This window comes from Mustela nigripes, chromosome 4 (assembly GCF_022355385.1).
Source record: "Mustela nigripes isolate SB6536 chromosome 4, MUSNIG.SB6536, whole genome shotgun sequence".
Lineage (NCBI taxonomy): Eukaryota > Metazoa > Chordata > Mammalia > Carnivora > Mustelidae > Mustela > Mustela nigripes.
The window spans coordinates 66,621,276-66,640,562 of record NC_081560.1 but is presented as its reverse complement, the minus strand read 5'-3'; positions in this window follow the sequence as shown (position 1 = coordinate 66,640,562).

The window sequence follows — 19,287 nt, the reverse complement described above, 5'->3', positions numbered from 1 at the left end:
TTCCTTCCCCACCCCCTTTACCCACCCTTCCACAAGAAACAGAAGGAAGTTGTCCAAAGCAGTCAAAGCTGCGACTGACATGTCTCACTATTCCAAATGCATGTATGAACCTAACATCCAGGGAAATGGGGCTAGGACCTCCAGCTTGCTTCACTGGGCAGCAGGGAGGAAGCTACAGTGAGAGAGTGGCTGGTAGGAACCCCTGACTGTATCCTGAATCATGAACCCCCAATCATGCAGTGACCACCCAAGTTGGTCAGGACACAACTCTCACACAAATAAGAGTCTTAAAAAAGCACCAGAAAGAAAGAATATAGCATTGTCTTTAGCAACTAAAAATGGACTTATAAATAATTCTCTGGGAGCATTTATGATCTTAGAAGAGAAAATATACATATGTACATAAGTTGAGAAAACTTTGTTTACAGATCACCAAAACAAGATTGGTTTTTAAATCATATTTTACGTGGCTCAGGCAAAACATAAATTCTCCATGTCACAATACGCTTATCATAAAACCACAAAGTAGTCCATTTGCAAAGGAACAATGGTTGAAACTGGGCTTCTGCTACTTTCTTCTCTCAAAAACCTCATTTTTAAAAATAAGTTACTACAATTGTTATGGTGAAAACAAATAGAAAAATACAAACACATATTTGAACCTACAGCTCTTAACCATCTTTCCGACTCATTCCTCTCCCTTTTAAATCATTCCTCCCTTTTAAAAATTGGATTAATGCAATCATTTTCAAAGGGACATGATGGGGAATACTCAAAGTTACAAAGAATATTGTGATTGTTTAATTGGAGTTTACAGATGCTGAATATTAAATTATAGGTGACACAATGAGCATAACTTTTCAGAAATATTTCACTATAATTTTGGCCTAATTCATGCTTCCTCATGAATTAATTCACATGTTTTCACATAAACAGACTAATATAAAAATAGATTGTATTTTTAAATTTGTCAAATGCCTGTGTAGATAACCCATGTAGATAAATTTTGTTGAATTCTAGATAACAAGTAGAGAAAACTCCTTTTATCTAAGAAATACTGTTATAGAAAAACTGAGGAGGGGATGCCTGGGTGGCTCAGTCGGTTAAGTATCTACCTTTGGCTTAGGTCATGATCCCAGGGTCCTCAGATCAAGTCTTCCTCTGCTTGCCACTCCCTCTGCTTGAGTTTACTCTCTCTCTCTCTGACAAATAAACAAAAAATCTTTTAAAAAAAGAAAAACTGAGGAGACAAAGGGGCTAATAGTACATAAAATGCTCTATTTCAGTGAATGCTACATTTCTGTAAAGAATATTAGGGTTTAAAATGATGATAATTATTTTCCCCTGGGGAAATATTTATTGAAATATTTAATATTTTCTGAAGAAGAACACAAAAATGTGGTTGCTGAAGAGAGCCAATAAAGACAATTTCATTCTTCAACTACTGAATTTTAGATTCCTCTTGATCATCTATAGACTTCATCATCACTGAGAAAACAGGATTAGGCACTTTGAATCAGACAAAGACTTCCGCAGAGTTCTCAATGACAGGGACAATGTTAGAGATTGCAGAAAAGCTCTCATCATATATAACATGTCTCAATTTAAAATTCCAGCACTGACATATTGTAACCATGACAGCAAAGGAGCCCTTTCTCCAGTTGTACAATAAAGAGATAGCATGATATTCATTGAAAAGATTAAGTAATAAAACAGGACACATTTCTGTCACTTCTACATCCGCCTGCTGTGCAAGTACATGAAGAGAGAAAGAAGACGTCAGGCTGAACAGCATTTTCCAATCTGGAAGCTTTTAGGAAAATTACAGGGCACTGAAGAATTACAGTTCACATTAGAACTGATTGGTGTCATAGTCAAAAAAGGGACAGATTTCTTGTCCTTTTGCAATAGGAATTTGTCATTCATGAGCAAAGATAATCACCTCCTGTATTCACAAAACTAAAGGTACAGCTAATCAAAGAACTCACCCACTGATTTGTGGGTTATTGATTTAGTATGAAATTGATTCTGATTTTCATAAATGACAAGCAGCTTTGACTATGTTGTCAGCATCAGCACAAGTAATAATGTTTTTGGACCAAGTTGTTCCAACATTCTGTCCCGGAAAGATATCTGGCTCCTGTTAATATTGGGAGAAGTTCTGATTCAAAATAAACTAAATTTTTTTTTTATTTTCCAGAGTAGCATCATTAGGATGATCACATTAAGCAAGACTGACTTCTCATCCTTCCTAGTCAAGGAAGAAATGTTTGATAAGGGCAGCTGCTTTACTTGGAATCACTGATCATGATTCTTAGCACTGTTTCTTTCTGAATTTTAGCTCAGAGCTAACAGAGAACAGCAAACACAGAACTGTGTTATTCAGCAAAGAAAGGAGAAGAGAAAGTTGGCAATTTAATGATTTAACAATACCTAAATCAATTGTTTACTGAGGACAAGAGGTTTTAGCAGTGCAAAATCATTTAAGAAAGGCTGGAGGAAATCCAACCAAACTAGAGAAGGCATATTTACACCTAATAAATGAAAATCTGACCAAGCTAGAGAAGGCGTATTTATACCTAATAAATAAAAATACTGGCATACTTGTCAAGCTGTCCTGCCTAAATTTTATGAAAATGCTAAATGATAAGTACATAAACCTACAGGAATTCTTGGACCTGAAAAGTGAATTCTCTATTACACTTGGTAAAGGAAGAAAAAGAAATCATAGAGAAGTCAAAGTCACAGTTAGAACAAGTCAAAAAGCTGTACAAAATGTATTTGAATGACTAAATTAAATTCCAATTAATATTAGAAATACAGTTATCATTCTAAAGATATCCTCACAAAGAGTAAAACTAAAATGTCTAAAGCAAATCTACACAAATTACTTGATGGAAAATGGTCAAATGATAGCAACTGAGAAATCTGTTTTCAGATATACTGGTCTAATTTTATTTTGCTTGGATTTTGTTTTGTTTTGTTTAAGATTTTATTTATTTATTTTTGACAGACAGAGATCACAAGTAAGCAGAGAGGCAGGCAGAGAGAGAGGAGGAAGCAGGCTCCCTGCTGAGCAGAGAGCCCGATGCAAGGGCTCGATACCAGGACCCTGGGATCATGGTCTGAGCCGAAAGCAGAGGCTTTAACCCACTGAGCCACCCAGGCACCCCTATTTTGCTTGTTTTAATAGTAGAAAGGTAAAACTGTTCTATGCAATTAGGAATATTGCAGAAAGACCACAGTGGATCTGTCTTGGAGAGAAACAAAATTGTGTTAACATGGAGTAATCCAAGAGACCTTAATAAAGGGACTATTTACAGACGTGTGGGCAGAGTTCATAAAAATACTAAGGGATGTTGAAGTACCCAGAAGTAGCGGAGCAGGAAGCTATTACCATCCCAACCCGGAAATAAGGAAGTAAATAATGTGATTAGAGCCCAATAAGAGCTGGAGTTGTGGAGGAGAGGTTGCCCAATAGAAGAAGCGAAGGGTTTGAGTGTCCAGAGCGACTGCCAGAACCCTGAAACAAAGCAAGGAAGACATGGTAAAGACATACTTCTATCTCATCTTCCTTTTTTCATTCCAGTGCTGTCAGTGACTTTCACTGGCCAAGTTCAACAGGTTTATGGCGCTAACAAAGGAATCTGGGCAATGCTGGCCCTAAAAGTCAACTATGCAGGGCAGTAAGTAGGGAATAGAGGGATAGAGAATAAGTGAAGAAGGCAAATAGCAATAACCAATATACAGTGTGTGTCTATTGGTTGTTAAGTTTCATAACATGAGTTGCAAACTGATGAATAGGTATTTTTGCTATTTGTAGTAATTTTAATTTTTCCCAACACCAATCTTTTGTGGCTATAGTTAACTCTTTTTCTATGGTTGGATTAATCTATGTCCAATCTTTTTACTATTATAAGCAATATTGCAGTAAATATTCATTACTGAGAGTTAACAGTTACATGAAAGGTGTTTTTAAAATAACATTGATTGAGGTTTATATACGTATAATGAAAGTATCATATTTTAAGTGTACAGGTTGGTGACATTTGACAACCGTATACAACCTTATAAACAACATACCAACCAAGATATAGAACATTTACATCCCCCCCCACAAAAATGACCCCTCATATCCCTTTGTTGTCAACCTCCCTCAACCATTACTTACTCCTAGCAAGAGTTGATCTGATTTTTATCAATACTAGACTTGCCTATTCCATAAGTTCAAAAAATGGTATGGTTAGGCAAATGTCTGTGAAACACAGTCTTGTTGCATGTTACTAGAATTCTGTTAAATTACTTTTGTGTCTTCATCAGCAATCAGTGTATACGTGTAGCTCTATTTTGGTACTCTGTATTCTGTCCCATTGACTTATATATCTATTGTAAGACATACAGTTCAACACTGATAATCATAGTTTCATAGTAAGTCTAAAATCAGTAAATATAATTCCTCCCACTTTGTTTTCTTTTTTAAAAAATTACACTGGCTATCCTCAGTCATTTGCATAACTATGTAATTTTTAGAATTAACTTGTCGATTTCTTAAAAAAAGCTTACTGAAATTTTTATTAGGTTTGCATTGTATTTATAGATAAATGTGGGAAGAATATATATCTTAATCTTACTGACCTTGCTTTTTTTGTGGATATCTTCATTAATTCATAGTAACTATGCATTTCCAAAAATTCACGGTATATTAATAATGTTTTTAAACACAATAATTTCTCAAACTGCTTACTCTGTACTATCTCTTGATAAGGGACATTGATTATGATGGAAATTTTATGGCCAACGGGTGTATGGTAACAAAAAATTTAAAATTTACAACAAAAAATTTAAATGCCAAAAAACAAATGACAAACTAAAAAAAGTCTGTAATGTCTCTCACAGAAAAAAAATTAATATTCTTAAAAATAAAGAGCTCTTAAAAACTGAAAAGAAAAAACAATGGAAATACAGGCTAGAGAAATGAACAAAGATTGCACAAAAGACACAAACAGCTGTTAAGAATAAGAGAAGATATTCATATTTGTTCATAGTAAGAAACACAAATTAAAACTGCAGTTATATCTTTTTCTCACTTACCAGTTTGATAAAAATCCACATTTTGCAAATATTTTGTTAGCATCACTGTGAAAGAATGACACTCTTGAATTGCTGATTGGGGTTGTAAACTAATTGAACAGAATTACAGGATAGTAATTCTATTACAGAATATTATATTCTGTAAAATTATAGAATATAACTATTACAGAATAGAATTTAACAACATGTAGCAAAATTATATGTGCATTTACCTTCTTAGCAATATTAACTACTTCTGTGAATCTCTCCTAAAGATGTATGACAAAAATATGTATACAAAAAATACAATGACACATTAGACCATCTATTCTTTGAAATAGTATTTCTAAGAAAGTAAGACCAAATTATGCTTAGCGAAATAAGTGAATCAGAGAAAGACAACTATCATATGATCTCCATGATATGAGGAAGTGGAGATGCAATGTGGAGAGTTTGGGGGGTAGGAGAAGAGTAAATGAAACAAGATGGGATTGGGAGGGAGACAAACCTTAAGTGACTCTTAATCTCACAAAACAAACTGAGGGTTGCTGGGGGGAGAGGGAGTCAGGAGAGGGGGGTCGGGTTGTGGACATTGGGGAGGGTATGTGCTACAGTGTGTACTGTGAAGTCCGTAAACCTGGCAACTCACAGACCTGTACCCCTGGGGATAAAAATACATTATATGTTCTCCTCTAGGATTCTGATGGATTCCTGTCTCATGTTGAGGTCTTTTATCCATTTTGAGTTTATCTTTGTGTACGGTGTAAGAGAATAGTCGAGTTTCATTCTTCTACATATAGCTGTCCAGCTTTTCCAGCACCATTTATTGAAGAGACTGTCTTTTTTCCACTGTATATTTTTTCCTGTTTTGTCGAAGATTATTTGACCATAGAGTTGAGGGTCCATATCTGGGCTCTCTACTCTGTTCCACTGGTCTATGTGTCTGCTTTTATGCCAGTACCATGCTATCTTGGTGATCACAGCTTTGTAGTAAAGCTTGAAATCAGGTAACTTGATGCCCCCAGTTTTATTTTTGCTTTTCAACATTTCCTTAGTGATTCGGGATCTCTTCTGATTCCATACAAATTTTTGGATTATTTGCTCCAGCTCTTTGAAGAATACTGGTGGAATTTTGATTGGAATGGCATTAAAAGTATAGATTGCTCTAGGCAGTATAGACATTTTGAAAATGTTTATTTTTCCAATCCAAGAGCATGGAATGGTCTTCCATCTTTTTGTGTCTTCTTCAATTTCTTTCATGAGTGTTCTGTAGTTCCTCAGGTACAGATCCTTTACCTCTTTGGTTAGGTTTATTCCCAGGTATCTTATGGTTCTTGGTGCTATAGTAAATGGAATCAATTCTCTAATTTCCCTTTTTGTATTTTCATTGTGAGTGTATAAGAAAGCCACTGATTTCTGTACATTGACATTGTATCTTGCCATGTTACTGAATTGCTATATGAGTTTGTCATCACTAGCCATTAGGGAGATTCAAATTAAAACCACATTCTAAACCAGTTAGAATGGTCAAAACTAGCAAGATGGGAAACAACATGTGTTGGAGGGGATGTGGAGAAAGGGGAACCCTCTTACACTACCCTCTTACACTGTTGGTGGGAATGCAAGTTGGTGCAGCCACTTTGGAGAACAGTGTGGAGATTCCTCAAGAAATTAAAAATAGAGCTTCCCTATGACCCTGCAATTGCACTCCTGGGTATTTACCCCAAGGATACAGATGTCGTGAAAAGAAGGGCCATCTGTACCCCAATGTTTATAGCAGCAATGGCCATAGTCGCCAAACTGTGGAAAGAACCAAGATGCCCTTCAACGGATGAATGGTTAAGAAAGATGTGGTCCATATACACTATGGAGTATTATGCCTCCATCAGGAAGGATGAATACCCAACTATTGTCGCAACATGGACGGGACTGGAAGAGATTATGCTGAATGAAATAAGTCAAGCAGAGAGAGTCAATTATCATATGGTTTCACTTATTTGTGGAGCATAACAAATAGCATGGAGGACAAGGGGAGTTAGAGAAGAGAAGGGATTTGAGGGAAATTGGAAGGGGGGGTGAACCATGAGAGACTATGGACTCTGAAAAACAATCTGAGGGTTTTGAAGGGACGGGGGGTGGGAGGTTGGGGGAACCAGGTGGTGGGTATTAGAGAAGACACAGATTGCATGGAGCTCTGGGTGTGGTACAAAAACAATGAATACTGTTATGCTGAAAATAAATAAATAAATACATACATACATACATACATACATTATATGTTTATAAAAATTTTAATTAATTAAAAAAAACAAAAGAAAGTAAGACCAAAACCAACTCAAATGTCGATTCAATGGAGTTGGCTAAATGAACTTTAGTACATACATTGGGTAGAGTGCTATGGAACTGTACAAGGAATTGAGACTATGTTTATGAATGTCCTTGGAAGAATTTCCAGAAAGTACAGCTAAGTAAAAAAGCAAAGTGGGGGAAATATATAATAGTGTATTATACTACTGGTTATGAAAGAAAGGGAGAGGAACACACACATTTGTTTTTACATACATTTTAAATTGAAAGGTAATAAAAAAAATCATTACTTCTAAGGAGTGGGATGAAATATAGTAGAGAGGACAGGGTAGAAGCTACATTTCTCTGGGAGTCAGATGTTCTGCAATATAGCTTGCAGCTTCTTATTCCAACTAAGCATGGAATCACTCATCTAAGACTTAGTTCTTAAAGAAGGAACCACAGTATAAGACAAAGGTCATGCACTTTAGAATTAGTGACACCAGGGTTAGGATATTAGCTTTTCCTCCACTGCCCAGTGGGAGTTTGGACAAGTTGCTTAACTTCTCTGAGCTTCAGATTTTTCATGTAAAAAATGGAGATAAAATTAGTACCTACCACATAAGATTGTGCAAATGATTAAATCAAACGAAGTGACTTTACAAAGCAACACTTCTCAATGGGAATATTAGTGCCCATAGTCATGGTCAGTTTGGAGATATGGCTAGAAATATCTTTAAGTATGTGAATAATTTAATTAATGAATTTTTTTTAGTATTTTTTTTTTCTGGAAAGAGTATCACTACTGTAGTCAATTGTTCTTTCTTGAGTAGAAGGGAAAGCATTGCAGTTAAGTCCATTGGGACTATGAGCCCACGGCCACAAGTGTGTCAGGTCTATGCATACTCATATGCATACTTGTGTTCAATACAGAGAAAAATGATAAGAGCAGGTGTTTCATAGGCTAGGACTCAGCGAGAAAGAACTGGGAATACTGGATACTCAATACCCATCAGAATGGGTCTGTGGATATGCTGTGGTTACCTCAGGATTCTACCCTAATCATGATAGTCCCCAAAGAAAATGGAAATTCAGTGAAGAAGGAGGGAGAAACACAAGGCTTTAAGGGTTGTCATAAAAACAATTAAACCATATAAGTAATGGTCATGTACTTAGCAAATCGTCTTTCTGTGTGACTTAGGGTAAAGTCTCAAGTTTTTCCTCTATCCTATTGTTTTCATTCCTCTCAAAAACATGAAAACAAGGAAGCTGGATTAGAAGTTTCATAACATCTCTCTCAGCTCTGCTTCTCCTGAGCTGATTATGTAATAACCCCAAACTTTAAAATTCCCATCTAGCACAGTCTTCAGAATGAAAGGGGAGCAGGCAATACTTAAAAGATAAAGTCATTCCCTTGGCATGTAGAAGTGAGCCTGTGTGATTTGCCATCAGGAGTGAGGTCCTGTGAGTGCAATTATTATCTAAATTTTTTTGTGAAGAATTATCATTCATGTTTCTGACACGTATAATTAATTTTTCTTGGCCTTTAAATTTGATATCATTGGGTTTTTGCTGTGTTTTTACCGGAACAAGAGTCAACCTGTTGTCTTTTCACAGAATCACATAGAGATAAGTAGAAGTACTTAATGTAAACACTTAATATTTCTTCCAAAAAAGAAATATTAAAAAGAAACACAATTTCTCAGTGGTAGCATTACACGTCACCAATTATCAACTTTTTTTAGGATAAAAGGATGGAGGACATTAAAGAATTTTTTGTGCTAGTTTCATTTAAAAATTTTATAATTGTTTTAGTCATTCAAGTTCTAATCTAATTAATACTGTTTTAGATTACATATAAACATGGCACTGGGTCTTCCTACACAGTCAATGGCACATTTTTCCTTTAAAATGTACAATAGTGCTTTAAAGAAATATAGGCCAAAGAACTCCAATGAAATCAGCTCTGTAATATGCCATATAGGTCAATCACTCTTAAAGGCTGGGTTCAAATGTCAATACATTGATTTTCAAATGGCTAGGATATTCTGTCCTCTATACAGGAATCAGGAGTCTAATTGCCACAGGAGTTGGCTAAAAAATAATCTACATTTACCCAGGTGCAAGGGAGTGCCTCAGGGATCTGTGACTCAGGGTGGAGGAGTTTTTGGAAGTGCTCTCTACTGCTAGGGTATCTCTACCCACACCAATCTCCTCAAACTCACTGGCCCTCACATCTCTGATATGTTTCCACTCATCCTAGATTCTACTTGCCAAATTAAGTCCCTGCAAAGGTAGTTGTGTTATAACTTCTCCCACATCATTCTCCTTAGAATACTTCCTGCAATTTTACAAAGCAAACTGAACTATGGTTCATATCGCCTCCTTTTTAAGACTTATGATATTTCTAAGAAGGCACAGTTCAGGAATTAAGCATATTAAATATAATGACTTTACAGGTTTCCTTTGATAAAGCAAATAATTTACTTATGTAACCCACAAAACACCTCTCTATTCTAGTTTAAGGTATTATTCCATTAGTGCTTAAAATATAAGAACTTTGTGGGAAATTATTCTGCTTTTACTGACAAAATTCTCTATATTCAATTGAATCAGTTGTCCAAACTGGCTGGGTGTGCTTTTTTTGTTTTTCCTTCTGCGTATGTAACATGTTTCTTGGGCTTGTAAAATTGATATATGTGTATAGGAGAGTATCTGAAAACTACGGAAAAGAACAAGTAATAAAAAGTGCTTATAATCCCTCTGACCAGGGATAATAAATTTTGACATTTCAGTATATCTCTTACTTTAATCGCCTATCATTTACAAGGTTTCACATACATTCTTTAGAGCAATCATGGTTTCCAAAACCTCCCTTGTCAGCTCTCAAATTTATATCAGGAGACCAGTACATTTTCCTTGGCTGAAGTGGACTGAGGAGTTGAAGCATCATGAGTGAGATGAAAGAGAAAAATAGAGCCTCAGAATCTTTGCTTCAGGGGAGCCTGGGTGGCTCAGTGGATTAAAGCCTCTGCCTTCAGCTCAGGTCATGATCTCAGGGTCCTGGGATCGAGCTCCACATCGGGCCTCTTTTTTTTTTTTTTTAATTTATTTAATATCTTTTCAGCATAACAGTATTCATTGTTTTTTGCACCACACCCAGTGTTCCATGCAATACGTGCTCTCCCTAATACCCACCACCGGGCTCACCCAACCTCCCACCCCCCCAACCCCTTCAAAACCCTCAGGTTGTTTTCAGAGTCCATAGTCTCTCATGGTTCACCTCCCCTTCCAATTTCCCTCAACTCCCTTCTCCTCTCCATCTCGCATCGGGCCTCTTTGCTCAACAGGGAGCCTGCTTCCTCCTCTCTCTCTGCCTGCCTCTCTGCCTACTTGTGATCTCTCTCTGTCAAATAAATTAAAAAAAAAATCTTTAAAAAAAGAATCGCTGCTTCAGTTATGAACTTATTACAGCACAGAATTAACTGGCCTCTTCAAAGTCATTCCCAGAAGCCTCACCTCCCATGACCTCATTATTACCCGATTCTTATCTTAAAGAAGAGAAGAATTATGAGAGTTAACTATTAATACTATTGTCACAGTCAGCACAATTCTTTTTTGTCTTGCATTTGGATAAAATGCCACCTCCCATTTTATTTTGTGGTACCAAGCTAACCCCTCTTTACTTGCCCTGATTCTGAGCCCTCTGGGTATCCTCTCCTTGCCATTCAAATCTTCTCCTACCACAGTGCCTACTTACGTCAGCCTCGGGTAGCCCAGGAGACATGAAATAATATGGACTGGTGCTTGTCAAAAGAATAATTGAATACAAAATATTCTCAAGAGGGAGACTAATCTGAACTATGGAAAAATCTACAGATTTTTAAAGTGTAACCCTAACATAGTTATACACACAGTAAAATGCCATCTATGAGATCCTGCTAAAACCATTTGAATAAGCAGAACAATGTGTATTTGGTATAATTATAGTATATGTAAATAAAAGGTATATCTATGGAACACGTGTTTTCAAGAGGAGTTAAAAATCAAGCTGTATAAGAAATAATATGGTAAATTTTACCATATTAAGTAAACTTATCTTGGTTGTTTTTACTTTCAAACTTGATGAGTCACCCAGTGATTTGTTGTCAGTGAGTTTCCCATCATTTGAAAAATTGGAGTACTGAATGAATTTTCAACTGCCAATGGGCATAGATGTCAACAATTGCCAATTAGATCATGACAAATATTTCATAGTGTGTCAAAAAATAGAAAAATATGAACCAATATTTTGTGACTGATTGTAATTTGCAAAAACAAAAACAAAAACAAAAAAAAAAACACCAAAAAACCCATGAACCAGTGTTTTGTATTTTTGAGTAAGTTTTTAAAATAAAAGTTTGGCATAAGAATGTCTTATTTTAAGAACTCAATTTAATAGAAGGTGATAGTGATTATTTGATGCTTTTATCTTATGATAGCAACAAATCAAAAGTTTGCCAATCCTATGTCAGTTTCTCATTTCTATTTCATTTTTTCCAGAAAATTTCCTGGTCTATAAATCCCAAAGTCTGGAAACTACTAGACTATCTGACTTCTTTAATTTCTCTTAATTCTCACAGTATATCATTGCATATATCTAGATATTAAATGTAATGTGGATATTACTTAATTTTTCTGTAAAACCCAATACTATTATAGTAGGCTTAACATTCCTTACAAGTTGTATGCTAAATGGCCAACAGGGAGTCTATGAAAGGTGCTTAAAATCACTAATTATCAGGGAAATGCAAATTAAAACCACAGTGAGATATCACTGAGACCTGTTAGGATGGCTTTCATCAAAATGATAAGAGATAAGTGCTCACAAGGATGTGGAGAACAGGGAACCCTTGTGTTATCCGTAGAATGAACAATGGTGTAGCCACTATAGAAAACAGTATGGAGGACCCTCAAGAAATTAAAAATAGAACTACCATAGACCCATAAATCCTACTTCTGGGTATATATCCAAAAGAAATGCAATTACTATCTCTAAGAGATATATGCCTCCATTTTCATTACAGCATTATTCTTAATAGCTGAAATACAAAAACAATCTGGTTGTACATCAATGGATGAATGGATACAGATGTCACACACACACACAGAATATTCTTCAGCCAGGAGGAAGAAAGAAATCCTGCAATTTGCAACAACATGGATGTACCTAAAGGACATTATGCTAAATGAAGTAGGTAAGACAGGGAAAGATACATACTGTATGATCTCACTTATATGTAGAATCTAAAAATTTTAAAAAGTCAGGGTCAAAGAAACAGAGAATAGAATTGTAGTTACCAGGGGTTGGGGTGTGGGGGAAAATATGCTGGTCAAAGAGTATAAGCCTTTAGTTGTAAGATGACTAAGTTCTGGGGATCTAATGTACAGTTTTGTGACTATAGTAAATAACTGTTTTACACTTGAAATTTACTAGGAGAGTAAATCTTAAGCATTCTTACCACACATACACAAAAGGTAACTATGTTAGGTGATAGACACCTTAATTAACTTGATTGCGATAAACATTTCACAAAGTATATGTATATCAAATCATCACATTGTATACTTTAAATATATGTGACAATTTTATTTGTCAATTAGACCTTAATAAAGCTGGAAAAATAAAGCTGTTTTCTTCCACAGTAGTCAAAATTTTTGTCCTGCAATCTGTTTATCCCACTATTTTGTTTAAGACACTAACTTGATTAAAACTGTCTTTTTGACTAGTTTGTTGACTTTTTTTTTAACTTCAGAGACCACATCTCTGAAATGTTCATACATCCACTGAAATAGGAGGCCACAACATAATTATTTTATTTAACCTTATGCTATGAGCTGAGGATTATCACATTTTAGAAGACAGGGCTTAGAAAGGTTAAATAATTTCTGAAGTTCACTGTGGCTTCCCTCAGATGATTCTCATGCTTCTGACACACACATATAAGATTCTATTAATTTAAACACTTTTTATCCATTTCATTGTGTTTAAGTTTTACATAGTGGATTTCAATTATAATACAGAGGAATTATGTCAATGTTTCATGAAATATTCATTACAATTATCTTTTGTTTCTATTTATAAAATGTTTCATTTGTTTTTAAGTACTCTTTGAATACAAAATTGGGCTTTCCCATGTGGCTCACTTATCAATAAAATATTTCAATAAAGTATATTTCAGGACAATTAAAATTATCATAATGCAGTCCATCTTCTGACTCAGAAGCAAAATGAACTTAAAGAACTTACTCTTTTTCTTAATAACTTTTGCATACCAAAATATTACAAATAACTACAATTGGAGCATACATGCATTTTAGCCCATTAACTTTGGTATATTTTTATAGTCTACTAATCTAAACTAAGCTCTTTTCATGTTGGTGAAATACAGTTCTTATTCTCTTTATAACATGATCCATTCCTCCAATTGCATAATCATATCCTCCAGAAGCATACTAAGGGCTTCTTTCCATCCTAATACTCTTTCCTTCTCTTCCAACACCTCCTCCTGCTATTCTATATCCAAAATACATCCCAGATCAATCCTTTCCCTTCCATCGGACGCAGGAATAGCATCACTCACCCATTAATGCACAATCATCAATGCACAGACTTCCTAACTGGTTTCCCCCATTTCAAGGCAATTCTTCACACTGAACCTAGAGTGATCTTATTGTGATGTGTGTATTGTGATCCTGTCTTTCCTCTGTTTAAATATCTACCATGGTTTCCCACTGTGCTCTTCACCCAATTTAAGGCCTCAAGCCTTCATGCAATAGCCCCTCTTACTACTTCCAACTCTTCTGTTCTCCTCCTTTCCTTTTCCTCTAAACTTCAACCCACTGGGCTTTTGGCTTCTCCACCCCACCAAGGTCATTCCTGACTCAACATCTTTGTCCATGCTGTTCCCTCTGTCTGGAAAGCTTTTCCTTTGCATCTTTATACTGGACTGGCTTTTTCTCATCATTCGGAGCTCAGCTTCCTCAGAAAGTTCTTTTTAGAAACATCCCCACCTTGTTCCTCTGTATAAAACCATGCTTTATTTTCTTATAGCCTTTCCTTTATCACTGCCTGCAACTATTTTGCGTCTTGAACTGTTTACTAGCTTCCTAATGGTTCCTGCCACCTGCCCACACCCCCAAGGAGAATGAAAGCATGTCCTTGTCTGCCTTATTAACCATTTTATTTTTCCCCAGTGCCTAAAATAGTCAGAGCCTTATTATGACTATCATGGGCCTGAGACACTTTTGTCTTCCTGGGCTTCTCTCCGCCAAAAAAAAATATATATATAAATTGGAGGTAAAAGACCTGTGCTCCAAAAATATAAAATACTAATGAGAGAAACTGAAGACAATACAATTGGAAAGATATTCCATGCTCCTGGGTTGGAGGAGCCAATATTGCTAAAATATCCATAGTACCCAAAGCAATCTACACATTCAATGTAATCCCCATTAAAGTACCAATGACATATTTCACAAAATTAGAACAAATAATCCTAAAATTTATATAGAATGACTGAAGACCCCAAAGTAATCTTAAGAGAACAAAGCTGAAGGGATCACAATCCCAGAATGAAAGATATCCTACAAGCTTTAGTAATCAAAATTATATGTCAGTGGCACAAATGTAGACATATAGGTCAAGAAAACAGGATAGAGAGTCCAGAAATAAACTCACACTTATATGGTAATTAGTCTATGATGCAGGATGCGATAATATACAATGGGGAAAAGGCAGCCTCTTCAACAAACGGTGTTGGCAAAACTGGACATTTACAAGTAAAAGAATGAAACCGAACCACTTTCTTACACCACATATAAAAATAAACTCAAAATGGATTAAGGATTTAAATGTGAGATGTGTAAACATAAAATTCCTAGAAGAAAACACAGATAGTAATTTCTTTGACATCAGCCTCAGAAACATTTTTCTAGCTATGCCTCCTCAAGCAAGGGAAACAAAAGCAAAATTAAACTATTGGGACTTCACCAAAATAAAAAGCCTTTGCACAGCAAAGGCAACCATCAACAGAACAAAAAGGTGACCTACTGAATGGAAGAAGATATTTGCAAATGATCTATGGATAAGGGGTTAATAATAAAAAATATAAAGAACTTATACAACTCAACACCAAAAAAAAAGGAATTCAATTCAAAATGGGCAGATGATATGAACAGACATTTTTCCCAAAGAAGACATATAGGTGGCCAACAGACACATGAAAAGAAGCATCAGCTTTTACTCATCAAGGAGAAATGCAAATTAAAACCACAATGAGGTATTACCTTCTATCTGTCAGAATGGCTAGTAACAAAAAGACAATAAAAAACAAGTGTTGGAGAGAATCTGGAGAAAAAGAAGCCATTGTGTCCTATTATTAGGAATACAAATTGGTGCAGCCACTGTGGAAAACAATATGGATGTTCCTACAAACAAACAAAAAAAAGAAAAACTCCAGTGAAAATAGAAACACCATATGACATAGTAATTCCACTATTGGGTATTTATCTAACACTAATTCAAAAAATATATGCACCCTTATGTTTATGCAGTTATTATTTATCATAACTTATGGTGTATATATAGATAATAGAATATTACTCCAACCTAAGAAAGAACAAAATCTTGCCATTTCAACAATGTGTATGATCCTAGAGGGTATAATGCTAAGTGAAATATGTCAGCCAGAGAAAGACAAATACCACATGAGTTCACTCATATATGGAATTTAAGAAACAAAACAAATCAACAAAGAAAAAAAGAGACAAAAAGACTCTGAAGTACAGTGAAAAAACTGGTTGCCAGAGAGGAGATGTGTGTGGGAGATGGGTAAAATAGATAAAGGTAAATAACAATACACTTGTCTTGATGAGCAATGAGAAACATATAGAATTGTAGAATTATTATATTGTATACCTGAGAATAATATTACACTATATGTTAATCATACTTGAATAAAAAAAATAAAAATTTGAAACAAAAAGAATGAAATTGGCATGAGACAGATTAACAGGAAAAAATAAAATTTAATTATATACATGGAAGCAGTCCACATTAATATGAGAGATTCCAAAGACAATCTGACAAAATAAGATATATATGCCCTCCTAAACTAAGGAGAAGAGCATAAAAGTCTGGAACTTCAAAGGAAAGTAAAGCAATTCACAAAAAGGTGAAAAAGGGTAAATGTTTGGTAAACAAATGTTTGCTGGGCCTTGCCTGTATGGGACATAGAGAGGACTTCAATCAAACAGATCTTGCCAGCTCTCGCCTGTCTACTATGTTCATATTCTATGATTTTTATATTATACGACAGGCATATGGTGATGGCTCCTTTCCTGGAATAGGTCCTCTAATTCCTTTAGGCAATTAGAGGGAAGAAAAAAAAAAAGATTCCTGAGCCTTCTGTTTCTCAAAAATAATCAGCCTAAAACAATCCACATGCCAAAGAGATACATTTTGAGGTGGCAAATAAAAATTATTAAAAATTATAATTTATTACTGCATTGGTATTAAGACAAATATATTAATAGCATATATGAAAACTTTTCTTGAACCTAAAATCTAGGGATTTTTTCCCCTCTGATTAGAAAGAAATTAAAACTTGTTTGTGAGCCCCGGGCACTCTGTCTCTTAATGGAGAAGTCATCGTGAGAACAGTGTCCTGGGAAGGAGAGCTGCTCAAGTACTGAGTGGATTAAATGGATGGCATGGAATCTAGGACAGTGGGATTCTGCCTCACTTCCACTTAACTGGTTAATAATCATCATAAGCTCTGTATTTATAAACCAAGAGGGTAAAATCAGTTGTGTTTCCTTTTGCTTTCTCAACTCCTCTGAAATTCAATGACAGTTACGGTCTGTGCCATAACATTTCACCTTTTATTACACACATCCTCTATGTTTTATTGCTTTTGTGATTGAAGTGTTAGTCTTACCTCTCTGCCTAGATTATAGAGTTCTTCAGGGCTGGGGATTTTATTGTACTCTTCCTTATAATTTTCCGAAAGTCTATGGCACAGCATATGTGATTAACATTTCCTGGCTATTTGTCTGATTGCACTTTTAGGTTATTAAATACATAAAAAGTAGAGAAAAGGATAAAATTAATTGATACATAGATACATAGTTAAGCACTGGATCAAGAGAGAAATGTCTTGAAAGGAGGTAGTGCATATTGGAAGTAAGACTCCTAAGTCTTTTTCAAGTCAGGTCCTGGTACCATAGGAAATGGCCCCATTTGCAAGGACTTGGCTAAATGAATAAGGCTGCCAGAGGTGACTCAGACCCAAGCAGCCATGCAGGATATGAATGTCTCCATGCAACTGTACCATTTTTATGCAGTTGGGAGGAAAAATAATTTCCCTTTCTACCTTCTAGGATTTTGAATGAGATCCCTCTATAACAGAAGATAGATTAATAGGAGAAAAAGACAAACACAAGTTTAATAACGTACATACCTCCTGTATACATGGGAGAGACTTAGGAAAAAACTTAGTAACTCTTAAATGGCCCAAACTACCATTGCCTTAAATGGAAATTTAAGGAAAATCTCCATTTCTAGGGGTGTCCCCCTCTCTTGGAGCAGGAAAAGAAGAATGACTACATTTCTAGAAATTCTTATCAGTGGAGAGAGCAGCTGACTTAAATTTGTATAACTACTTAACTGTTGTTAACTGTGCTTTGCCTGATAACTGACTCCCCACCCCTCATGTCAACTTCTTTTGTCTCTAGCTGGAAATGCTAGTGGAGGTGGTAGCATATCTTGAAGTGGCAAATTCTGCTCCCCTGAAGTGGCATAACTACTGGAAAGCCTTTTCTGAGATCTGTGGTAATTGCTGATGTAGAATTATTAACTAATCTCCAGTGGTATACCAGATATGTCTCTTATGGCTTGGTGAGAGCCTTTTGCTAAATTGTTAGGAATTTTGCCAGACCATCGTTAAATAGAGCCATTGTTAAAAATTAAACTATATAAAATTATAAATAAATTGTATTAAAAACAAAGGTAATAAATTCTCAAATCCTCACATTTTACCATTTTACTATTGTACACTCCTTCCTTTCTTTGTCTTTCTTTCCTTTTCTTACGTAGGCTGGAAACCCAGTGTAGAGCTTGAACTCATGACCCCAAGATTGAGACCTGAACTAAAATCAAGAGTCAGACATTTAACCAACTGAGCCCGGGCACCCTAATTTCTTATATTTTATTGTTAACTATGTTTTTGAAGTTATTAATGCCTATTATATGTGTATGATGGAAACAACATAATATTGTGCTACTACTCAGGTCCTTCCAATTCTGTGCTCAATAATGTCAAATTGGTAGCCTGAAATTGGCCGTTATCCCATGGAAATCAGAAAATGCTGAAAATCAGGGCTTTTTCTTTCTACAGAAAGAAAAGAGCTGTGTGTTAAGTATCTATCACCACAGTACGTTCCTTATCCCTCCCTTCTTACACTGAAGGTGTTCAGAACAAGTCTTCCCAAAATGTAAACCATTTTGAGCTGAAGCCAGTCAAGAGCCAGCAGACTCAGGAATAACTTTTACCTCTCCTTGAAACTACTTAAAAGAATTTAGGTAGAGGCCTGGCACAGAAAGAAAGCTATTACCAAGAGGTAACATTTTTATCTGAATGACCTATCTGTATGACAGGACAAAAATATAATTACCATACATCTTCTCTCCTTATCGTCCTGTGAATCATCCTCCTCCCCTTTAAAACCCCAGGTCCCTTTTCCATTCTGTAATTCAAGATGGCATACAAACCTCAACTACCTAGCTTGTCCTTGGGTCTCATAATCTTATGGGTCACCCATATATACAAAATTAAATTTTTTTGGTCTTGTTAATATTTTATGTTAATTTGATTAGTAGAACAAAGAACT